The sequence below is a fragment of the Lissotriton vulgaris genome, unplaced genomic scaffold, assembly GCF_964263255.1.
Source record: "Lissotriton vulgaris unplaced genomic scaffold, aLisVul1.2 SCAFFOLD_996, whole genome shotgun sequence".
In the NCBI taxonomy this organism is placed as follows: Eukaryota; Metazoa; Chordata; class Amphibia; order Caudata; family Salamandridae; genus Lissotriton; species Lissotriton vulgaris.
Genome location: NW_028241094.1, coordinates 93480 through 119406, shown reverse-complemented (window position 1 = coordinate 119406; position 25927 = coordinate 93480). Strand labels below are relative to the sequence as shown.

Sequence of the window (25927 nt, the reverse complement as noted above, 5' to 3'; positions counted from 1 at the left end):
GTACTTAGCATAGTGTGCCGCGGGACTTGTATTTTTCTGTTTATCTCATTGCATCCAGATATATAATACAAGTAACATGGCACCCACAACAAGCCATGGCTATTGGAATTGTCAATGGTTCTTAGTTGCATCAGATAAATAAGCAACAGCTATAGCTTCATTGTATATAATATTGAAATGCTTCTCTTCTGAAATGATGAGGCTGTGAAGGAACTAGAATGAGGCTCTTTGAAGTTACCTCGAAGGCAGAGAAGGGTAGCACTGCTGTAGCTAAAGTTTTCTTTTTCACCCCGAGGGTGAGGGCAAAAATGGAGACCCTGATAGGGACCCATCTCCGGACCTGCTTTTACGAACTGCCGGTACTGAGCACCAGCACGACCCGGCCCACTTACAATCCTGAACAACAACTATCAGGAGCGGTGGGGAACTCCTTAGACCTCCAGAATGACAACGTGCTTTTATTAACCCCTCCACTGCTGGGCCTTTTGCCCCCTGTCCTAATCCTTTTTTTGGCAATCTGGGGTAGTTTGCTCATATGCCCCTGTAACTTTTCGACCACATGAGTTATCCCTGCTAAATTTGTGTCTTTTTCTTCCAACATCACAGGGATTTTAACCCCTTTGGCGCTGTGCACATTTTCGCGCTGTGCGGACGATTTAAATAGTGGGCGGGATTAGGACCGCCCCCGGCCGTCCTCCGCACACGTCCACCATGACGCATGATAGCCGGGGTCCGCCATGTGCACCGAAGGGGATAACGGTACTCAGGGTTAGTTGATTCCCCATGAGGAGACCCAGAAATTAGCCAAAATACAGCTTAATTTAGTTTTTCAGGGGAAAAATTGGAAAAAAGTGCTGCAAATAAAAGCGTCTGGGGTTTTCCCTGCAAATGGTATCAACAAAGGGTTTGTGCTGCTGAAATCACCATCTTCCCAGCTTTCACATACAGACTGACTTCGGTTAGAAAATCAAAACATTTTACACAGTTTTGGCATTTTACTGGGACATAGCCTATTTTTGCTATTTTTTGTGCTTTGAACCTCCTTGTGGATCCTGGAAAGCTATACATTTAAAAGGTAGACAACCTTCTGAATTCAGCGTGTGGTCATTTGTGTAGATCCATCAAGGTTTTTTTTTTTTTATAGAAACTAACAGTTGAAAATAGGAAAAATTGAAAATGAGTTGAAAAATTCAGCCATTTGTGCCAACGTTTTCACCTGTAACTTCTTCGAAGTATGACAGAATTGTTTTGTGTTTAAAAGCTTTATTTGAATAATAACAAGAAATACAGAAGAGCAGCAATACAGAATAAAGCATATTAGAATAGAAACATGACAAAAAATGGCTGGTACAGAAACAATAGTGAAAGCTGTTTAAATTTTATAAGGAATAAGGGGAGGGAAGGGAGGGGAGAAAAAAGAGGGGAACTCTTACAAATTGATGGGATAAAGCATATTTACAAATGAATGTGAATATAATCCTAATATAATTAATAAATACAATAAGCTATCAAAGGGGAAAAGCAAGGAACAGACAAGATAAACATTCAAGGAGGTTTAACATTTTCAGAATTTAAACAAGAGTTATCTGGGGACGCTAGTTTGTCTAAATAAGTAGTAAGAGGCAACCAAAAGAGATCTCTATTAACCATTGGCCTGCAGGAGGAGGCAAAAGCAATATCAAGTCGATGAAAATGGCAAAGACTTTTCCACCAGCGTTGGATAGAGAGTTTTGTAAGCGATTTCCAATTGAGAGTGATGTGTTGAAAGGCTAAAGCAAGCATAAGGTCAAAGAGACCATGTTTGTGGGAGGAAAGATCAAAGGAATTGGACAAACTCCCAGAGAAAAGAAGAGGAATGGAATAAGGAATGGAAATATTAAACAGGCGAGAGATATAGGACCAGATTTTCCCCCAAAAGATAGAAACCGAAGGGCAAAGGAAGAGAAGGTGTAGAAGAACAGCATTAGAAGAGCCACGGGTCTAAAATTTGGTATCAATAGAATGAGAAAATCTAGTTATAGAGGTAGGGGTACGATAAAGTCTATGGTAGAGGAAAAACAGATTGGGTGAGAGAAGCAGAACAAGAGATTTTCAGAGAACGGGACCAAAGTTTGTCCCAGAAGATGTTGGTCAATTCACATCTCAGGTCAGATTCCCATGAAAGTTCGAATATAGTTTTAGTATACTCTGGATTAGGAGCTGAGAAGTATTTATAGATGAGGGAAGCTTTGGGTAGAGAGAGAAGAATCTTGACAATGGAATTTTGAACAGAGGGAAGATTGGAAGAGGGAGGAGAGTAGTAAGTATCAAGAATGACCGCCATTAGAATAGTGAATTTCTGTAGGAAGGATCGGGGACAATGAAATGAGGTTTGAAATTGGGGGAGGAACATGGAGACAAGCCATCAAAAAGGTTCTTAACCCAAATGATACCCTTTAATCTCCAGGATTTCCAAAAGTTAGTTCTGGTATTGATAGTAATAAGGGAATTATGCCAAATTGGAAACTCTAAAAATAATTCTCTAGAAATAGATTTTGGTTGCGTCAAAGGCTTCAATAAGAAACAAGTGTGTTTAAACAGGGGAAGGAAGGTATGAGGGGTTTTGGCAGAAAGGCCAGAACTTCTTTTAAAAAGAAGGGTAACAATCCGACTTGTTCAATGGAAAGCCAGAGGGGAGTGAAAGGGGAAGGTTCGGAAAGAAGCCATTTCGAGGCCTGCAGAAGGCAGAATGATTTATGATATAGGCGAAAATCAGGAAAGTTGACACACCTGTTAGATTTTGTCTTACGAAGAAAAGATAAGGAAATCCTGGCTTTTTTGTTCTTCCAAAGAAATTTATAGAGGCAAGTGTAGGAGAGTATGACATGGTTCTTATAGTTACCCCTACTTTTTGCTGGTGTCTCACTGTTTTTCGACTTTAAACTTTGAAATGGCCCAAGGAAACATGTGTTTGGGGTCAAACGCTTTGGAATAATACCCCCCAGGGAGTTCTGGCGGCGGGGGTAGAATTCAACCCTTCTAGAGAGAGACATGTACACACCGGTATACCCGGAACCAGTTTAAAAGAGCCCTGGCATCACAAAATGGATGCTACAGACACAAGTCTGGCCTCCTGCTGCTGGACGAAACCCCGGCAGGGGAGGCCTGGACAATAGGTTTCCTCTCACAGGGAGGTGTAACCACCTCCCACACAGGCTTTAGTGTATTGGGGCTGGGTGGGGCACTCCAAGAGTGCCTTGAAAGTCTGCACTGGGGCACATTTGGTGTCCCTGTGCATAGCCCAGTTCAAACTGGTTGCAGTGGCTACCAGCCCCATCTCTGGTGTAAAACTGGACAAAGGAAATGGGTGTAGCCACCCCTCTTTCCAAACCCTCCCTTAGGTGGGTCCCCAGAGTATGTACAACCCCTTCCTTGGGTATAAGAAAGGAACCCCTGACTACAGGACTTTAGATCACACCTGGACGAAACTCTGATACTGAATCCTGGAACTTCAACGATCTGCATGACGTTGGATGACTGAAGAATCTCCCTTGGAGTAAAGGAGTTACTCCCCTGCTTGGCAGGCATCAAAGACACATCTGACCGGTCTTCATCTCCGAAGCTCCCAACGGACTCCGAAGTAATTGCAGCCCAGGAGGTAGATTTTCAGACTTCTCCGAGGCTGACCTGAGTCCCCATCAAAGCTGAGACCAGCAGCCCTCGTGAGTACCGTGGAACCAGAACCCCTGGACACCGTGCACATTTGCAAGTGCATCAGCTTCTCGACATCCCTTGAGGCTGTGCATTAGGTTACTTGTAGCCCAGACCCGAGCACCTTTTCCAACAAAGATTTCTGGCCCACACTCCACAAGTGTTCAGTGAGCTGGCCCTTTGCGGTTTCGCTCGAGGTACCTTCGCAATCCTTGTTCCGTTGGCTGGTGGGTCACTGAGAAGGCAACTTTGACTTTCCTTGGGCTTCCCTGGTTGCTCTAGACGTGCCCTGACTCTCCACCACTTGGTGAGTCCCCCGGACCGCGCTGGTCTGCACCGAAGCATATTTTCTCTTCCTGCGTGGGTTGCTGTTGCCAAGGCTTGTTGGGTCCAATCCAGGCACCGACACCTCAGCACTCAACATCCTTCTTGGACAGCTCGAATCCAGCTGGCCGTCTACACCTACTGGTCCTCGTGGCTGCAGAGTCAAGCTTCACCTCTTCACACCTGAATTACCCGACATAGGCGAGCATTCGTCTATCGTGCCCCCGGTCACTGGCTGGTGACCCAGACTGTCCCCTCTGCTTTCAGGTTCCTCACATCTTCGATCCAGGCTTGGATCACACCGCACACTTTCCACTTTAACGGCAGCAGAACTTTGCAGCAGATCGCCATTGAAATCATCAACGATTCCTGACACCAAAAGGCACCTATGCATCCGGCTTTCCTGGGTGAGGTAACTAGAGTACTCCGGTACTCCCTTGGGTGTTGGCCCTAGAACCCCTTAAGTCTAAAGGGGTTTGCTCAAGGTTCTCTCCTAAGTGTCCTTAATCTTTAAATTTCCAACCACGACTTCCCTCATAGAAGCTAACGGCGTCTCGCAGCTGTGTTCTTACACTGCACGTGTCCCCGGTGGGTCCCCTGTGTCACTACCTTGGGTGGATCTTTGTCGTCTCAGCGATTCTACAGGCTCAAGGCCTTGTGTCTAGTCTAGTCGCGGTTCATATACAACTTTCTTAATATATGGTTTGGTTCCCCCCTGGGGCCCAGTGTATATTGTGCTATTTACTGAAGTTGTATTGCATTGAAATTGAATACTTTGCTCTGTAATCTCAAAGAGATTACTAGAGAGTGTTTAGAAATAAATACATATATTTTTTATGTATACCTTGTGTGGATCTCTTTTCATTTAGACATTCAAGAGGTTATAATCTGGAAATTATAATCTGGTAAACCAAGCTGCTTCACACTGCTTCAAGTCTTAGCCTGAAGGCTGCTCTCCATTGCTACCACTAGGATAGCTTTCTATAAAGGTTGTCTTAAACCTATCATCAATAAGGGTTGTTTGGACGGGTGCAAAGTGCCCACTAGAATAGTGGACAGCACATTCCGGGTCAACTTCTTACAGCAAGAATCAATTTGTTCAAAATAACAGGCCGGAATATGGACGGGAAGCATGGGAAGAGCATAAATCAAAATAGGGGTAATCATCATCTTAATTGAGTCTAACCGACTTCACCACGAAAGAAAGAGGATTCAAAGAGGAAAGTAGTTTGTCAACGCGAGATAGGACCGCAGTCATATTTAATTTAACAGAAGAGGCACTGCAGTTAGCAACCCACATACCTAAATATTTGATTTTAGAACCATTCAATGCAAACCCAGTGGAAGAAAAGGAATGTGGAAAACAAAATGTATAGTGAGGGAGAATCTGTTTTGTCTGAATTGATTTTAAAACCAGAGACAAGGGAGAAGGAAGTGAATTTATGTAATAAAGGGGGAATAGAGATTTCGGGAAAAGAAATAAAAAGTAGGATGTCATCCACGTTAGTGGAAAGTTTTAAATGTTGGTCACCAGAGGGAAAAAACAGATATAGAATCATTATTGCGGATTGAGGATAAGAAGGGTACAAAAGCTAAGATAAAGAGGAGAGGAGAAAGAGGGCAGCCTTGATGGACTCCGCGCTGAAGAGGGAAATAGGATGAGACACAGCCATTGACTAGTACCGAGGCTCTGGGGGCAGAGTATGATAAAGAAATAAGTGAGATCAATTTGGGACCAAAACCATGCCACTTCAAAGATGCAAATAAAAAAGACCAGTCCACTCTATTAAATGCTTTTTCAGCATTGTCAGAAATGGCTGCTAAGGATGTGGAAAGGGAAGGAATTTAGTTTAAAACGTTAATAAAGAGAAGAGAGTTATCTGAAGTCAATCTACCTTTGACAAAGCCACATTTCTCCCTACCAACCAAATGAGGCATGAGGGCGTCTAAACGTGAAGCAAGAGTTTTGGCAAATAGCTTATAATCTACATTGACAAGGGAAATCAGGCGGTAGTTTTTACAAAACATAGGATCTCTGTCTTCTTTATGCTTGAGTAAAATTGAGGCTTCCTGAAAAGTACCCTCTGTCTTACCGGATAGAAAAATGAATGGAAAAGATTTAAGAGTTTAGGACGTAATAAGTTAAAAAATTGCGAATAAAATTCAACTGAAAAACCACCCGGGCCGGGATTTTTCCCTTTCTTTAAAGCGTTTAAAGCAGAGGATAATTCACTACGGTACAGGTCTGTTTCAGGATCAGAGAGATTAAGGTAAGAATTAGACGGGGTTGGGAGTTTATTAAGATAAGATTGAATAAGGTAACTGGAAGGAGGAGATTCTGGGGTGTAAAGATCTTTGTAAAAAAGTTTAAATTCATTGAGAATGTCCTGATCTTTATGACAGAGAGCCATCTGAAGAATAAATAGAGTCAATCAAAATACGGTCTTTAGGGGTTTTGAGGTAGTTCGCTAAACGTTTACCTACTTTATTTCGACCTCCATAGTAGCGAGCACTACTAGGGAGAAGTATGGAAGACGTATGGTCAGTCGTAGTTTTATTAAATGCTAATTTGGCACGTATCAGAGCAGGTGAGACCGAGTCCGTTGACGAAGTATAGAATTTATGTTCTACAGCCTTATTATGCGCCAGGGTGGCTTTATGTTGTTGAAGGAAGCGACCACTGCGCCTTCATCGGCCTGGTCGCTCCCACGCTCCTCGTGCCTCCTACTTCCCGTGCCCTACCTGCCTCCTGCTGCCTGTGCCTTCCTGCTGACTACGCCTTCTCCTGTGCCTTCCTGCTCGCCTACGTCGATTGCTTCTTCCACAAGCGCCCCAGCCGCCGCAGGGCCGCCCGCCAGCCCGCACTCGTTTTACCCGCCGCTGCCTGCCTGCGGCCCCGACCCCCCGCCAGCCGATAGGCTCCCACGCTCCCGCCTCCCAGGGGACCCTCCCTCCCGGCTCCCTTCTTATGATGCCCCCAGAACGACCGCGCGCAGCGGGAGCACCGAATGAGCGCCGAAGGTGCGCCAAAGGTAAGCCTGTTTGCACCCGTCCGCGCCTGGACCACGCCCAGCGCCAGAACCCCTGGTCCCCACCCCCGATGCAAGACTCCACGACAGACCTATGACGCCACCACTCTCAACGCACTCAATGCCGGCCGGAACCCTGCCTGCTACCGAGCCACCCCGAGACGCACCAACGGACCCTTCGCCTGCAAAACCTGCCGCTTCACCTGCCACCGGACATGCACCGCCCCGCCGACTCCAACACTAACAGCAACCACTTGAAGTGCATTCTGCTGAATACCCGATCCGTCCACAGGCACGCCGTGGAACTCTGGGACCTGCTCGACGCAACTACACCGGACATCGCCTTCCTCACCGAAACCTGGATGAACGCCTCCTCAGCGCCCGACATCGCCACAGCCCTCCCGGACGGATACAAGATCACCCGGAAGGACCGCGTCAACCAGACCGGAGGAGGCATCGCCATCGTACACAAGAACACCATCCGCATCTCGACTAACTCCGACAAAACCTTCTCCGCCGCTGAGCACCTGCACTTCCAGATACACACCGACCCCAAAACCACCCTCCGAGGCACCCTCATCTACAGACCACCGGGACCACGCACGCAGTTCAGCAAAGACATTGCAGACTTCATCAACCCGCACGCCCTTCCCTCCGCCGACTACATTCTCCTAGCGGACCTCAACTTCCAGCTGGAGAACAACAACGACAGAAGCACCACCGCCCTGCTGGACAACCTCGCCAACCTCGGACTCAAGCAACTGGTGGACACCCCCACCCACTACGCCGGACACACGCTTGACCCTGTCTTCATATCCAGCAAGCACGTCTCCTTCAGCCACGCCACCGGACTCCACTGGACAGACCACAGCTGCTTCCACTTCAGCTTCAGTAGAACTACGACCCACCTCCATCCGCAACGGGCCCCCCGCCGCAGCTGGAACAAGATCAACGCCGAGCAACTCACCACCTTCTTCAGCCAAAACACTCCCACCAGCACAACGGACCCCAACGTAGCAGCCAGCAACCTCACCAAGTGGCTGACCGCCTGCGCCGATGACCTCGCACCACTCAAGAACCCTCCCAGCAGACCCGGAAGCAAGAAAACCCCCTGGTTCACCGACGAACTCAAGGAATCCAAGAAGAACTGCCGCACCCTCGAGAAAGCCTGGCGGCTCAACCGCACCACAGACAACTGGACTGCCCTCAAGCACGCCACCCGCAAACACCATCAACTGATCCGCGCCACCAAGAAGACGGCACTCAAAGAACGACTGGACAACAACGCCCATGACAGCAAAGAACTCTTCAGCATCGTCAAAGAGTTTTCCAACCCCAGCGCTGGAACCAACAACATCACTCCCACGCAAGACCTCTGCGACTCCCTCGCCTCGTTCTTCCACCGCAAGATCGCCGACATACACAACAGCTTCGACTCACAGACCACGCACTCTACCACCGAACCAACGCCCGCCACCACCAGCCTCTGCAACCGGACCCCGATCAGCACCAAAGACACCACTCGCACGATGAACTCCATCCACTCCGGATCACCAACTGACCCCTGCCCACACGTCTTCAACAAAGCCGCCGCCACAATCGCACCCCATCTCCGAGAAACCATCAACTCCTCCTTCCACACCGCCACCTTCCCGGAGAGCTGGAAGCACGCCGAGCTGACCGCCCTCCTGAAGAAACCAACAGCGGACCCCACCGACCTCAAGAACTACCGTCCCATCTCGCTCCTTCCTTTCCCGGCCAAAGTCATCGAGAAGACAGTCAACATACAGCTTGCCGCCTTCCTCGAGACGAACGGATCCCTCGACCACTCGCAGTCCGGATTTCGGGCCAACCACAGCACCGAGACCGCCCTGATCGCAGCCACTGACGACATCAGAACCCTGATCGACAACGGGGAAACAGCGGCCCTCATCCTTCTGGACCTCTCTGCAGCGTTCGACACAGTCTGCCACCGAACCCTAGTGAAGCGCCTCAGGAACATCGGAATCCGAGAGAAAGCGCTGGAATGGATCACCTCGTTCCTCACCGGAAGAACCCAGAGAGTCCGCCTCCATCCGTTCAGATCCGAGGCCACCGAAGTCATCTGCGGCGTACCACAAGGATCCTCTCTCAGCCCGACCCTCTTCAACGTCTACATGAGCCCCCTCGCAGCCATCGCACGCCAACACAACCTCAACATCATCTCCTACGCCGACGACACCCAGCTGATCCTCTCCCTCACCAACGATCCCACCACCGCCAGAGCCAACCTACACGAAGGGATGAAAGACGTCGCCGACTGGATGAGAAACAGCCGTCTTAAACTGAACTCAGACAAGACGGAAGTCCTCATCCTGGGATCATCACCCTCCGCCTGGGAAAACTCCTGGTGGCCCCCGGCCCTGGGCACCGCCCCCAAACCTACAGACCACGCACGCAACCTGGGCTTCATCCTGGACTCCTCCCTGTCAATGACCAGACAAGTCAACGCCGTTTCTTCCTCGTGCTTCAACACCCTGCGCATGCTCCGTAAGATCTTCAGATGGATCCCCACTGAAACCAGGAAGACCGTCACCCAGGCACTCGTCACCAGCCGACTGGACTACGGGAATGCCCTCTACACCGGAACTACAGCCAAACTCCAGAGAAGACTCCAACGAATCCAGAACACCTCCGCACGACTCATCCTGGACATCCCCCGACACAGCCACATCACCGGACACCTGAGAGAACTACACTGGCTCCCCGTCAGCAAGAGAATCACGTTCAGACTCCTCACCCACGCACACAAGGCCCTACACGACCTGGGACCCAAGTACCTCAACGACCGAAAGACCTTCTACACGCCCACGCGCCAGCTACGATCTACCAGCCACGCACTCGCCACCGTACCTCGCATCCGCAGAACCACCGCCGGAGGAAGATCCTTCTCCTACCTGGCAGCCAAGACCTGGAACTCCCTCCCCACTCACCTTCGACGTACCCAAGACCATCTCTCCTTCAGGAAGCAACTCAAGACCTGGCTGTTCGAGCAGTAACACACCCCTCTCCCCTAGCGCCTTGAGACCCTCCCGGGTGAGTAGCGCGCTTTATAAATGCCGTGATTGATTGATTGATTGATTGAAGCGTTTCTTTTTTTTAGACAAAGTCTATAATGAAACCTCTCGCAGTAGCTTTAAAGGAGTCCCATAATATATGGGGGGAGGAAGTGGGACCACTATTTAGGTCTAAAAATTAATTCGCAAAAGTGCTGAAAGAGGAAGAGACAAGAGGGTCAAGAAGAAGAGAATTATTAAAACGCCAATGGGAGGACCTGGGATGTGGAGGGAGCAAGTCAAGATCGGTCACAATTGGAGCATGGTCAGAGATGACGATAGGTTCAATAGAGGAGGATAACAGATTTTGAGATAAAGATTGAGAAAGAAAAATATAGTCTAAATGGGAGAGGTAGTTGTGTGGAGGAGAGAAGAGAGAAAAGTCACGAGTATCGGGGTGAGAGAGTCTCCAAGAATCAACGAGGTGTGTTTGAGAAATAGTGTCAAGAAAATGTTGATGAGTTTTGTGAGGAGTGAAGCGTACCTGAGATTGACAGTCGAGAAAGGGGTCAACAACTTGATTGCAATCACCTCCTAATATAAAGAGATAATCCCTAAACTGAATACATTTCTGAGTAATAAGAGGCCAAAAGGAACAATCAGGATGAGTAGGGCCATAAACATTAAAAACAGTCAAAGAAATGTTATTAACTAACAACTTCGCTAACGATAATCTTCCCTTTGTGTCAATTTCTTGCGATATAACTTTACAAGTCAATTTCTTGTGACATAAAATTATAACACCGTTATTCTTATTGGAAGTAGGCAAAAATAAAACTGAACCCACCCAACCTTTTTTCAATTTTAACACCTCAGCTTCTGTAAGGTGGGTCTCTTGTAAAAGAACCAAATCAGGGTTATAAGACGCAAGATGGTATCATATCCTCTGTCTTTTAATTAAGTTAATAAAACCTTTCACATTCCAGGAAATAACTCTGAATGTAAAACCATCAAAAATACACGAAGAACAAAATATGCAGTAATAAAAAAGTGAAGTAAGAGATAAAGAGAAAGAAGGAGAAGAAGATAGAGAAACCAGCGAGATACCAAAAGGGGAAAAGGGAATGCATAAAATAGGGAAGAGAAGAGAACAGATGAAGTAGAAGGCATATAAGAGCAAGGAAGCAAGAGCACCAGAGGGAAGAGGAAAAGGGATACAATAAGGAGGGAGAAAAAAGAGGGAAGAGAGTACAGATGAGAGAAGACAGTACATGTAAAAAATTGACGACTGTGGTACGTACCTTACGGGGAGCACACGGAAGGGTGAGAGGTGGCATGGACAACAAAAATAGCACACCCAACAATGAGCAACACATCACATCCGGACATCAACGAGACATGTACAGGAACCGAAACAATATTGGGGACACAGTACGGTTAGACGAACCTGTAAAAGAAAAATTAATTATGCAAATGAGAACAAGAAGAGCAATGAAAATCCAGAATATAAAGAGTATACCACTACAATATTATATAATAAGTAACATCACAAAAGAAACGGTAAAGTCAAGCTATTGGCAGAAGTGCAGCAATCTCCATGGAGGAGGTGGAGTGGGACTGGATGAATCTTCAAGGGTCGACCGAATCGTCAAAAGTAGAAGTCATGTTGAGAAAGGTGCCTTCAAAGAGGCATGGGTGAAATAGGCCGTAGCGTGCACCAAGGGATCGAAGAGCTGGACGAAGAGCCAGGAATTCCTTACGTCGTTTGGCGGTAACTGAAGAGACGTCCTGAGAAAGTAATACCTTGGTGCCATTTAGAACTTGTAGAAGATCCGTGAATTGTAAGAACAAAATGATTACTCCACGGGGTTTGGAAGGAGCAGTAGCAGAACATAAATGAGGACCCAGTCTATGAACACATTGTATATTCAGTTTGGACGAAGAGGGGAGACCCAAGAACTGTGGAAAAAGGAAGTAAAATACGCAAGAGAGTCATCTCCTTCGAGGCCTTCAGGAAGACCATAAATACAGAGATTGTTGCGACGATTCCTATTTTCAAGGTCCTCCGCTGCTCTTCTCAGTTGAAAAACCTCTTTCTCCAAAGAGGACATTCTGGAGGAGGATTCTTGCACCACATCAAGGTGCTGTTCCACTACCATGAGGCGGGATTCCATTGAGGACCATTTATTATCCATGGTCAGTAGGCGAGAGTTTGTTTCCTCAATGAAAGGACTGAGGGGGGCGAATTTCCTCCAAAACAGTGTCCAGAGAGACTGGAGAAACCGCTTTAGGCGGAGAAGGCTGGTCCAGTTTAAGTCTCTTGGCAGTGCCTGAGGAAGGTTGAGATTTAGCTGCCATAGTCAATAAAGTTGTGGAGGAGGAGGGAACGCCGTCCAAAAACGTGGAAACTGAGGAAGAAGTGGGAGCAGAGGAGGTAACACAACCAGCTGTTGTAACGTTGGACGCCTGCTTCTTAGTGGAATATAGTAAATATATGCTTCTACCCATTAAATAAAGCACAAAACATCCAGGAAAATGGAAGTGAGAGAGGCGTCGTAAAAGTAAGAAGAAAAATTACCTCATAGGCACAGCAGATCCAGTAAGAATCAAAGTGTCCATTGCTGACAGAAACTCCAGTGGAGAAAAAGGTGACAAAAGTGAAAGAAATTTCGAAAAAAGAATACTTCAGCGTGCCATGAAGAGCCAGTTGAGGGGAAATACTGGAGAGAGAAAAACAAAATGGCGGCCAGAAAACAGTAAGAAAGTCACCTGCATAATTTCTGTGACAAATCCACCAGGTAATGGATGATGCAGGTAAATTCCTGTAGCGGAGGTGTTCCGATTTAGGAATATGTCGACATGGTGGTCATAGGAGCGCTGGAACCGTTCAAACTCGATCGCGATTTCCGACGCAATGCGGCGCTCCGATATCAGGCGGTCATCTTGGGTCGCGATGCGCGCAACTCCCTATCACAGATTTTTTTAAAGCAATGTACTGTTACATCCGCTGGCTCTTCTGGTTGTGGAGATATATAGGACTCGTAGGTTCACCAAGAACCCAACGAACCCAGAGCCTATAACAGAGCAACGTCTTACAATGGTTTATTTTGTACCGGGTATATAGCAATTCATTTGGGAAAATATAAACAGTGAAAAATCAGTATGAAAGACACCTGTGTATTTCTGGAATGGGAACAAAAGATAGAGTTTAGAAACAATAAATCTCCGAAATTCTGGGTACCCATAATAGCATGTGAATTAGATGACATTTTTCAACATGATTTCTTTTTTTAACACAGTGTCGTACATTTGGAAGGCAGAAATGCATCGAAAGTCAATAGGTAATAACAGTTGCTCTACAATTCTGTGTTTCCCCTAGTCTCCCGATAAAAATGGTACCTCACTTGTGTGGGTAGGTCTAGTGCCTGCGAAAGGAAACTGCTCAAAACGCAACATAGACATAACACATTTTTACAGTGAAAACGTACCCTTTTTTCCAAAGTGCCTAGCTGTAGATTTTTGGGACCACAGCTCTGCCGGCACCTAGGGAAACATAGCAAACCTATACATTTTTGGAAACTAGACACCCAAGGAAACCCAGGATTGGGGGTACACTAGGTTCTGTTATCCAGAATTCCTTGCAAACCTCAAACTTAGGGAAAAAAATCAACATTTTCCACAATTTCTGTGATGGAAAGTTCTGGAATCTGCAAGTTTCCACAAAATTCCACCCACCCCGAATTCCCCAAAGTCTTCCGATAAAAATTATACTTCATTTGTGTGGGTAGGCCTATTGCCAGCGACAGGAAACTACCCAAAATGCAACGTGGACGCACCACATTCTTACAGTGAGAACTGACCCTTTCTTGGTTCTTGGCAAAATGCCTAGCTGTATATTTTGAACCCTAGCTCTGCCAGCACCTAGGGAAACCAAGCAAACCTATATATTTCTAAAAGGTAGACACCCAGAGGGCTCCAGGATGGGGTGACTTGTGGGGAATTCTCAGGTTCTCTTACCAAGAATCCCTTGCAAACCTCAAACTTTGTAAATAAAAAAAACACATTTTCCTCACATTCCTGTGATGGAAAGTTCTGGTGTCTGCGTGAATGCACAAAATTGCACCCACCCCTCATTCCATAATTGCTTCCGATAAAAATGATAAAATGATACCTCACTTGTGGGTCAAGTACCCGCGACAGGCGAGGCCCCAAACGTCTTGTGGAGACATCAAAATCACTTATCACAAAAATACCTGGTTTTGCAAGGGGGGGCACATGGGTTTTTGGCCTGGGCTCAGCAGCCTTATAGTGAAACTTACCATACCCACACATTTCTGAAAAGTAGACACCCTGGGGAGTCCAGTGAGGTATGGCTTGCGTGGATCCCCAACTTTTCCCTACCCAAAATACCCTGCAAACCTCAAATTTAGCTGAAAAATGTGTTTTTGCAGAATTACCTGGACTGCTTTCTGCTCCGTGAACGCTGCTGTTGGGCTCCGTTTTGTCTACGACTTTGCCCGCCCGCCTCCCGCTTTCAGACACACTCACTGGCGGTGGAGCGCGGCGCTGAGGCAGGAAACTACGTTTCCCAGCAACCCCAGCGGCACCGGCCGCGTCAGTTTCGCGCCAGGAGGCGCAGAAATACGGAGACACCCCGGCCGAGGGGGTGTTGTTGCAGAATTACCTGGACTGCTTTCTGCTCCGTGAACGCTGCTGTTGGGCTCCGTTTTGTCTACGACTTTGCCCGCCCGCCTCCCGCTTTCAGACACACTCACTGGCGGTGGAGCGCGGCGCTGAGGCAGGAAACTACGTTTCCCAGCAACCCCAGCGGCACCGGCCGCGTCAGTTTCGCGCCAGGAGGCGCAGAAATACGGAGACACCCCCGCCTCGCGGGACGCGAGCGGGACGCCGGGCTAAGCCCGGGCAAAGGGCGGGCCCTCTGTGGCCCTCAGTGGCCGAGGTAGGCTGGGCTGGGCCCCGTCATTTTAAAGTTTCCTCTGTACTCCAATTCTATCTCGTTGTTGGTCCAAAAGAAGTGAATTCCTACGTTTGTACAAGAACGCTGGCCGTATTATTGTAATTTTTAATTCATATCTGTGTGTATCCAAGTTATTTTTCACTCTCATATTTGGAATATTCATTCCTACATACGTCGTAGGTGTGGGAAGCTTTGATCTAAAAAGATGACTAAAAAGCTCCGTTCTGGCAGAATGGTGGGTGGAAGAACCTGTGCCAAAACAAAATCTAATCCCTTGAGAAATAAATCAGTGAGTAACCCGCTGCTAAAGGGTCAATGTCAGCTCTTTGAACTATGGGAAAAACCGGGGGACAAACTCCTAATGACCGGTGGAAATGATAACATTGCCCAAACAAACCAAGAGGCTTATACTAATGTTGTACATAGCAACGCTCTGCCTATAACTTCTGAACCAGTACAGACGATACCCACTGATTCTCCTAGTATTGTACACTTTGAGGAGGGCGGGGCTATTGATCCTCCTGCAACTTTGCCTAAAGGCGATTTAGTTAATGACCCCGTCCCTCTCTTGGAGCCCTCTTTGAACAGTATGGATGGGCAGGTTTCATTACCACTTTCCATTGACTTTGAACTTTGTGGCCGCTATGTGAAACCTGACAGCCCGGATGTTCCGAAAATTAATAAACTCCCGGGAAGGGCGACTCCATCTGGGCTCCATCTCTACAGTAGTACCCCCTCTGTTGGCAAACATGATATGTCTGACTTATTAAGTACTTCTAGGAGTCCAATTCTTAATCTTTCTGGCAGTTGCCCTACAGTTGGGGCAGTAGATAAACCAGTATCGGAATCCCTTATTGCCTTGGAACACCTGTTAGCCTCTATTCTGTTTCTCCTGGGGAAATTTGTTGGTAGCTCGGACTGCATCTTGGATTCCGTTACACAAATTTTGGAACATTTAGTTCAAAAAGCACCGGAGAAGAAGATCACCCCACTCCTCCCGCAAGTCATTATCTTGAAAAAGGGGGAAACTGAGGTGTGTACAGAAAACTCGAAGGTCCCAGCTCCAATACCTTTGGTAGATCCTGATAATAGTGTTAAAGGCCCGCCTGTAACCACCGAAACTACTGCAACTAAGTGCACTATGAAGGGGGATCTAGAGTTGGAAGATGGAAGTATGCCCAAACTTGACTGCCAGGTACCACAAGATCTGTTTCCTATCTTTTGTGCGGAAAATAAAAAATCAACTACCGAGGTTAACCTAGAAGTAAGGGAAAAAAATGGAAAACATAAAAAATACAAAGGAAATAAAAGGAAACCGGTGCGAAAGCATAGGAAGAAAAGACAGAGGCGAATCATTTTTCAAGACTCTTTACATCTGAGTGATGGGGAAAGTAGTGCCATTGAAATTATTACATCAAATGCAGAGGTGGCCTTGGAAATGAGTCTTAGTTCCCATACTCCTGAGACCCCTGTAATCTCTCTACCTACGATTGGGGAGGTCCCAATACAAGAAGCTGGGGTGGGTTTAAAATCTCCCCTTGAACTGAATCCAGGGAATGTTAATCAACTGAAATCCGGGGGTCTTAACCCACTGGCTTCTCCTTTCACTATTATAGTGGGGGGACAGGAGCCGCCAATTGCTCCCCATGAGCAAAAAGAAGCTTTATCTTATGTGGACACTAATGTGTTGGACTTTTTGCCGCTATTTGATAATGATTTACTTTTAAACAGATCATGGTTACTAAAACGTTTTGGTGAAATAGATAAGTTACAGCTCATCCAATCAAGTGATATTGAGCTAGTCTCTCTGTTGGGGGGGAAAACTGTGTCGAGTATTAGGGTGAAATTTTATTCAAAAATAATTGTAAATTTGGTCTTGCAACAGGCAGAGTGTTTCCAATGTACAGGCATTGATGTCCTTCCTATAATGAATTTTGGTTATAAAGATGTGTCTTATAGGATGACCCAAAAAGATGATAAACAAACTGGGATCGGTTCATCCTTTAAAGACTTAAAGATCTGGGTAGCAAAAGGGAAACGCTTAGTCTCCCAGATAAAACCACTCCCACTGACCAAGAATTCCTCTTTGTTAGAGGATTCTAATCGATGGAACTGGTTGCATAGTGCTCTAGCAGCTAAATCCACAGACAATCCTAAATTATTTCAGCATCTTTAATAACCAATTGAAAATTATTTCATGGAACGCAGCCGGGATACACAATAGCCCAGAGAAACTGGAGTTTTTATTTACGTTGGGTGCAAACGTAATTTGTATCCAAGAAACCTGGTGCACTAGTAAACTTGATGTCAGAAATGACTATTTTGTGTTGGAAGTCCCGGCTGTTGCTTCCAAGAAAGGCCATGCTAAAGGAGGAATCGCTTGCCTGTTATCCAACAAAGTGAATTGGAAATTTGCTCAGTACATCGACCCTAGTAACCTCTTCCAGGCTATATCTATAGCAAATCTTCCCACACTTCCCATGAAGACGTCTGTTGTTATTATAAATGCTTATATTCCTCCCGGAGAGTGTTTTAACCGTGTGTTGAAGCAGGTATTTCAATATATTGGCCTCATTAAAAATAGAACTCCCGCCCCACAAGTCATATTAGTAGGCGACCTAAATTGCAAAATATCTAACTCTAGTATGAATCTTTTCAGAAATAGAGCAAAAGAAGAGGCGTTTTTTATACCACAATCTGTTTTCCCAGATAAAATCACAACTAGCAAAAGAGGGAAGCTTCTCCTCGAGGAATTATCGATAGTCGAGGGGCTTATTCTAAATGGGAGATTCCCCTCCGATGTACCTGCAAAATTTACGCATAATTCCCATGGCAAGCCCTCTATAATTGATTATGCGATATCTGATTATGATATATTCCCGCGCATCTTGGATCTTATACTAGTTCCTACGATGCTGAGTGATCATAATATAATTATCCTGGCTATTTCTTTAAAACCACCTAGTACGGCATCATGGTCTCTTAATGGTGAAGTTACGGACTTTCATGCTTCCTCTGGTAGATGCTACTGGAATCCATCTGCAATTGCTAGGGTGCATACCAGTTTGTGTAAAACCATGGCAGACCTGAATGCTTGGCATGGTTTAGAAATATCCAGTTTCGAAAAATTTATGCGGAACATTATTCTAGATATTAAAAAAGCTAGGTGTCCTTTAAAGCGGGTATATATGCCCAGTGCTCTGAGAACATTAAATAAAGAGATAAATAAACTAGTACGCGCCCAGTTTCTAAACAGAAACGGGGAACGGGAAAAAGAAGTATCTAGGTTAAAAAGAAAGAGAGTTAGATTGAAGGCGACAATAAAAAAGGAGAAGGAAGACCTAGTATGGATTAACCTAAGGGAAGCTGTAGTGCATGGCAAGATCCGTGAATTCTGGTCTATAATTGGGAAGGAATGTGGCAACAGAGTAATCCCTTGCTCTATCCCTATTGCCGAAGATGTCTGGTCTTCCTATATTTGGGAGCTCTACGGGGGGAATGGTATTATAGAGGACACTAACTTCCCTGATGTAACCTCTGATGGTGAAATTATCTATCCCACAGAGGAAACAATAGTATCGGCCATAAAAAATATGCGCTCGTCCGGTGCAATGGGACCGGACGAACTCCCCATGACTGTTCTCAAGCTGGAGCCTTTACTTTGGAGTAAAATTCTTTACCCTCTATTCAAATCCTGTTTTGAGACAAAAAGGGTTCCAGCATCTTGGAGGGGTAGTATTCTGATACCCATCTTCAAGAAGGGTGCAAGGGAAGTCCCCAGTAACTACCGCCTGATTGCGCTCCTCGACTCAGTCGGCAAGATTTTTGCAAAATGTCTCTTAAGGCTACTTTCCGACTGGGTCGACGAGAACAATATCTTACCACGCGAACAAACGGGATTCCGTAAGGAACATGGCACGTTAGATAATTTAACCGCCCTGCACGTAATAGCTGACAAGTATACGAAAGTAAGACGGGGATTTATTTATGCAGCCTTCATTGATTTCTCCACAGCGTTCGACAGAGTAGATCGTGGAACGCTGTGGAGAAAATTATCTTTTCTTGGAGTACCCCCGTACTTGCTGGAGCTTGTCCGCTCATTACATACGGAAACATGGTGTAGGGTGCTGCAGGGGGGGGAAAGAGGTCTTTCGGATCGTATCTCTTCCCTTAATGGTCTAAAGCAAGGCTGTCTTCTAGCGCCCCTTTTGTTCTCCCTATACACCCAGGATTTGCCTACCGTGGTGGCGGCCTGTGAGGGCATTGCTCCAGTGATAGGGGGGGCTTCTGTTTCTTGCTTGATGTACGCTGATGACATCCTCCTCCTTGATTTGACACCGAAAGGTTTGGCAAATAGGTTGCAAGCCCTTAATGCTTTTGCAGTCTCCCACTCTATGAAAATTAACATCACCAAAAGCAAAATTATGTGTATAGGGGGGAGGAGGAAGTGCCGCTCGGAAAACTTCGGCTGGCACATCGGTGGTCAAAAATTGGAGGTCGTTAAAACTTACACCTTTTTGGGGAAAATCATCGCGGCTAACATGAGCGAGAGGCCTCACATCGAATACTGTGCACGAAAGGCTATAGCACATGGCAATGGCCTTAAAACACTCTACTCAGCAACTGGCAAAAGACACTTTGCCTCTCTGCTTGAAGTATATAAGGCTAAGATTCCCGCTACCCTCATTTACGGCATTGAACTCATAGATATAAAACTATGGGATTTCTGCAATAAAATCGAAGGGAAACTTCTGAGATCCCTCGCATCCCTAAATACTAACTGCTCTTTAGCAGCATGCAGACTTGAGTTTGGGCTAAGGGGTAGCTGGGTACAGGGGCTCTGTGCCCTGGTACGATGGGTGGCCTCTCTAGCCAGAGCGGAACCGGGGACAATGAGGGCTCTGCTGAAGAGTGAATTATTAGGCAACTTTAAAGAGTTTTCATTACTTGTAAAGAACTTCAGAAAAGCGGTGACTATTCTGAGGTTGGAGGAAGGTACTTTGTTCCAGTACTCTCTAGTACAACTAAAAATCCTGCTAAAACAGGCATCATGGGAACTATGCTTTCTAACCGATAAAAACATATTACAAGGAAAAGGGGGTTGTGATCTTCTCCTTAACTCATATGTTGCCAAAAAAGCAGTAAATTATGTTTTATGGAACTTACCCCATGGCATCAGAAGATTCTGGTTCCTTCTTCGGTACGATTTATTGCCATTAAATGTACTTCTCTCTAAATGGCACGGTTCATCCAATATGTGCAATTTTTGTAATACTGGTATACAGGACCGTATGCACGTTCTGTTGATCTGCCCAGCACTTCGTACTTTGCGCCTTAAATGGCTAAAACCTATCTGTTTCCGCTTAGGTATATCTAATCTAAATATTTTTATGCAATCTTTATATTGCCCTCCAAATGAAGTGTTCTGCTTCTTCATTTTTAAATTTTTCAAAAGTTTTTTAGATATTTATTAATGTTATTTATTTATTGTGCCAGCTCCTCTTTGTGCTTACTTTAATGAATGATTTTTTTCTTTGGACTTGATCGACATATGTACTAGAAATATTGTATATAGATGAAATATAGTGTTTGATTTATTATTACTTGTATTGGTGGTATGTCTTTTATGTGGCCCTCAATGAGAGCCAAAACATAATAATAAACTAGCTGAAAAAAATCTAATTTACTTTTCTGTGTGGAAATGTTGTGGGATCACTGAGCTGACACAATTTTCCTTCCACCCAGCATTCCCCCAGGTCTCCAAATAAAAATTATACCTCACTTGTATGGGTAGGCATAGTCGCTGCAACAGGAAATGGCCCAAATTATACGGTGGAGACTTCAAAATTCCCTATCATAAAACTACCTGGTTTTGCATGGGGGTACCTGTTTTTTGGCTCTGGGCTCGCGGCCATCAAGGTAAACCTACCAAACCCACACATGTCTGAAAACTAGACATCCTGGGGAGTCCAGTGAGGTGTGGCTTGCGTGGATCCCCAAAACATTTCTTACCCAGAATCCCCTGCAAACCTCAAATTTAGCTATAAAAAAATCATTTTTCCACATGTTTGTGTGGGAACACTGTGCTGGCACAAATGTTCTACTCTTGGTCTCCTGAGTAAAATGATACCTCGCCTGTGTGGCTGTCCAATGCAGAATCCGCTAAAAACGTTTTTCTAAAAAAATATAGCACTAAGAATTCGATGTGCTATACCTTTTATTCCTATTTTTGTCTCTTCGCAGTCACAGGCCAGTCACAGGCCTTTGGCCCACCCACACAAGTGAGGTATCATTTTACTCGGGAGAACAAGGGGAACGCTGGATGGTAGGACATTTGTGCCAGCATGATATCTCCCACAAAAATGTATGGAAAAAGCGATTTGTTTCAGCAAATTTTGAGGTTTGCATGGAATTCTGGATAGGGAAACATTGTGGATCCACGCAAACCATACCTCACTGGACTCCCAGGGTGTCTAATTTTCAGAAATAAGTGGGTTTGGTAGGTTTCCCTAGATGGCCACGAAACCGGGCTCAAAAACACAGGTGCCAACTTCCTGCAAGGTCATTTTATGATAGGTAATTTTGAAGTCTCCACAATACATTTTGGGCACTTGCCTGTTGAGGGTACTTGACAAAAAACAGGTTCCGGAGATGGCTTTGGCATGCTCATTCATGGAGAGATTATCATCTATGAGAACTACCAAATTCTTAGCATATTTTTTTGAGATAGGTGGTGGGCCCATCTCCGATGTCCATCTGTCGGCTGACCAGACTGAGTGAGCTTTTCCGACCAAGAGGATTTCCATTTTGTTTGTATTAAGATGCTAAAAGTTATCAGTGATCCACCTGGAGATTCTTAGTAAATAGTTCTTAAATTTGACTTTGGCCAGCATTAGGTTTTGGTCCATAGTGATGACCAATTGTGTGTCATCAGCATAAGAGATGGTTTCAAACCCACATGACCGGATGCGTTTTGCCAGTGGTGCCACATAGACATTAAACAAAGTGAGGCTCAGAATTCAGCCCTGTGGCACCCCTTTATCCAGGACCATGGATGCAGAAGAATAGTCACCCAACTGAACCAAATGAGTACATTCAGACAGGAAATTCTTCATCCATTCCAAAGCTTTGCCCGTGACACCAATCTGCCACAGTATTTGGACTAAGAGTTAATGGGAGATGGTGTCAAAAGCTGCTGACAGATCTAAGAGAACCAGTATCGTTGAGGTAATCACATAAGAGGGGACGAAATCTAATGGGGACCAGGATTTTATGGTCTTTATTCAGGCCTTTATTTGATCCTCTGTAACAAGGGAGAGAGAACCCAGAGTGGAGAACTGGAGGGGGAGGTGCCTTGATCTTGGGTGTCGGATTGTTTACAAAAGAGTTGTATATGTTGTTAATCTTATGTTCAAAATGTGCCGCAAGATTAACGCAATGAGATTGCGAGATAGGTATAGTAAGATGCATTTGTGACAGGAATGGGGTCCTAGTTGTGGACCTGGTCTTCAGACAAGAGGGCTTCTGGGGAAGATGCACTGCCTCTTCCTGCTAGATGTCAGAGACCTCAGACAGCAGCAAATGTTTTCCCGCCGGTTTTCCTCCATTCATGTTTTTTTTTCTTTATTTCTTTACTGTTTTTATTTTAACTGCGCCATTCTGTTTTCCAGTACTTCCACCTGGGAGAGTAGCCTGCCAGGTAGGTGTGGAGCTATGGGGTCCAGTTAGGTTTTATTTGCTGTCGTCGTTTATTTCCTAAGTCCTAGCCACGCCCTCCTGTAGGCGGGCTACCGAAGCATGAAAGCTGCGCCGACGCGCATTATTGGCACACCACAGGCATGCCCATCTGCGCCTGGGCGGCGCCAGGGATCAGGACCCCTGCCGAATCAGAGTCAGCGGTTTTGAGCTAAACAGCCAAAGAGCTTGCCCAACTTTCTCCAGTTATTGTTGAGGACTGTAAGCACTCTATGGACGCTTCCAAGTATGTAACTGGTTGCGGTGAGTGTGGGTTTGCCTTCTTTTTTGAAAATTTTTTTGGGGAAGAACTTTATTTAGAAAAGGGTGCACACAGCTATTCAGGCAAACCTCCCAGAGGCATGGCAGCAAAATTAGAGCATCAAACTGTTACAGCACACCCAGGAGAGCTGCTCAGGATAAAAGAGGTCAATTTTTAAAATTAAAACAGGATATACACGGTAAATACGTAATACAGTTCCATATGTTAACGAAAAGAAGAGAGAGAAAAGAAAACAGGAGGGGGCCGGCTACGGGATCTAAAGTAGATACAATCACCGGGTGGGCAGGGAAGCGTGTCCAACTGCAGAGACACCCACATTTTGAAGTGAACAGTATAAGCAAGCATACATTTCTGAGGGTTTGCCTTCTTGAGCCAGATTTATGAGGGACTTGAGGGAAGCAGTGCAGGTCCACTTTACCTGTAGCTCGTTGCTACTTACTGAACTGCAGCTCGCTACTGAAGCAAAAGTTGGAGATTCATTACTTCCTGATAGATCACCAGCCAGAGGCGCTTTTTCATGTTGAAACCTGGCTCATTCTATAGTCAGCCCATGATGTTCTTGAGGCTATTCGACAGGGTTATGCAATCCTGAGGCGGGACAGACCAACCCAAAAGAGAGGGGATTGCAGTCATTTTTAAACAGCATATCCTGTATACGTTCTCAAAAGTAGAGATTGAAGGCTGCGAGGCTGCTTTCTTTCCGCTATCCTTCTCAACCCTACCACAGCAGGATTTCGGATTTACCGCCCACCAGGTTTAGTGTCACAATTCTCAAACTGTATTAGCAGACATTCTACCCGCCTTTGAAATGGTCAGACCATTTTGCTCTTGCTTTTCAGGTCTGCATGTCTGGTTCGGCACACACTATCTGTAGACCGGTGTTATAAATTTCGGAAATGCTCCAAGGCAACCAATGCCACTTTTATGCCGGTCTTGAGTGCTAATCACCCCTCTCTAATGACTGTGCTAATTTAGCCAACTCCCAGGTCGAATCCTGTATGAGTGAGGCCAGGTATGACTTTGCGCCTATGAAGAATTATAGTGCTGCTCACTCTCAGCCTTTAGCGGAAGGGTTCATTGAGGAATTTAGGTCTATGAAGAAATCCTGAAAACGCCTTGAACGTCTTTAGAGCAGGAATTATAGTACACCAGACAGAGCTAAGTACCTTAAGTCCCTAAAAGAATATCATAAACCAATCAGGCACACGTGGAGTCAGTACCGCGCCCAGAACAGTGAACATGCTCAGAATTCTTCAAAGGAGCTTTTTCGGATTGTGTCATTCTTATGCTCCTTGGAGCAGGATTCTGCCTCTATTTCTCCCTCAGTAGATAACTGTAAACAGATCTCACAATTTTTTCCAGAGAAGGTCGCAAAGATTTATGTCTCCTTCTTGAAGGAAGTTAGAGTTCTCGTATCCCGATACTTGGCCTTTACCACCTGTTTTGACGGATAGTCTCCTTAGTATAAACACTGTGTCTGTGACAGAACTAAATGTCCTTGTATCTAACGTGAAATCTAGTCCTCCAATGGACCGCGCCCAAGCCTGTGATGCTGGAGCGTGGAACGGAGGCCATTCTACCGGCCCAATGTGAACTGCTCAACCTGTCTTTTACAACAGGTCAAATCCACTCGAAGTGGAAGCATGCCAGTGTTGTACCTCTTCTAAAGAAACCTACATTAGATCCTGCCAAAGCAGTAAACTTTAGGCCCATCTCCTTGCTCCCGCTTTTCTCTAACATAGAGGAAAAATAAGTTAATCAGCAGGTGATAAGGTATATTGAGGATAAAGAGCTACTACCCCAGACCCAATCAGGGTTCCGTCCTCAATACAGCACTGAATCCACGCAACCTCTTGCCTCCAAGTCGTTAAGACTCATTGCTGATTGGGGTGAGAGGGCCATGCTGATAATGCTGGATCTGAGCGCAGCCTTCAACGCCGTATCTCAAGGGTTTCTCTTGATCGACTCTGGTGGTAAGGTGTCGGGATCAACCTCAGATATGGCTGGCCAGCTTTCTTCAGGGCTGCACATTTCAGGTGATCCAACAGCTGCGTACATCTGAGATCTTCTCACTGCAGCCGAAAGTGCCGCAGGGCTCTGCTCTAAGCATTACTTTACTAATGTATATATGCGCCCTCCTGCTGACGTGTTATGGCGTTTGTTGGACTTGGCCCTTCTGGCAGGTTCACCCCTGAACTTTTTGCTTTTAATTATGACCTGGTGTTAGTGATTTTTGGCTGCTGCGCACTTTACCACTGTTTCCCAGGGTAAAGTGCATGTTTGTAGTGAGGTTGGCCTGCCCTCCCATAGGAATGCATGGGGAATGTATGTGTCCCTGGTAGTTCCTGATGCGTGGGGAGTGCAGGGTCGAGTTTGGTATGTGCAGACTCGTGTGATTAAATGTTTCTGAGTATAAAAAGGGGCTGTGACCCCATACAAAATGTTCTCTTGTTGCTGACCTGAAGATGGGGGCCAGCTGCTGCTGGGCGCCAGGAGGATACCGCCACTGGGACTGCCTCCCTGCCTGGAGGGCCCTGGGAGCTGGATCCTGGACCCAGCCTTTGCCCCCCTGCCTACCTTACTAAAAAGGACTTTGCTTGGAAGTGTGACTCTGTTCCTGAAGCACTTGATTTCTCCTCTAGGAGAGAGCTGTGGTTCCAGCTACAGCCCGGGGCTGCAATCCCCTTTTCCCCGAGGGATTCCCCGGCGTTGGGATCCCCCCTTTTTGCTTTAATTCCGCGCAGGTGCCCACCCTGCGTCTTTGGGTATTTTTGATACTTTAATTTGGGTGCCCACCCTGTTTCATTATTTATTTTTGACCCCAGAGATCATCGCAGCAGCACCGGGGCCGAGA

At 46.0% G+C, this 25927-nt stretch overlaps 1 protein-coding gene across 1 annotated transcript in view; it reads right to left on the bottom strand.

The window, feature by feature from the left end:
* LOC147672112 (E3 ubiquitin-protein ligase TRIM39-like) overlaps positions 1–25927 on the bottom strand; it is a 158210-nt gene that overhangs the window by 49785 nt on the left and 82498 nt on the right. The window lies entirely within an intron of this gene.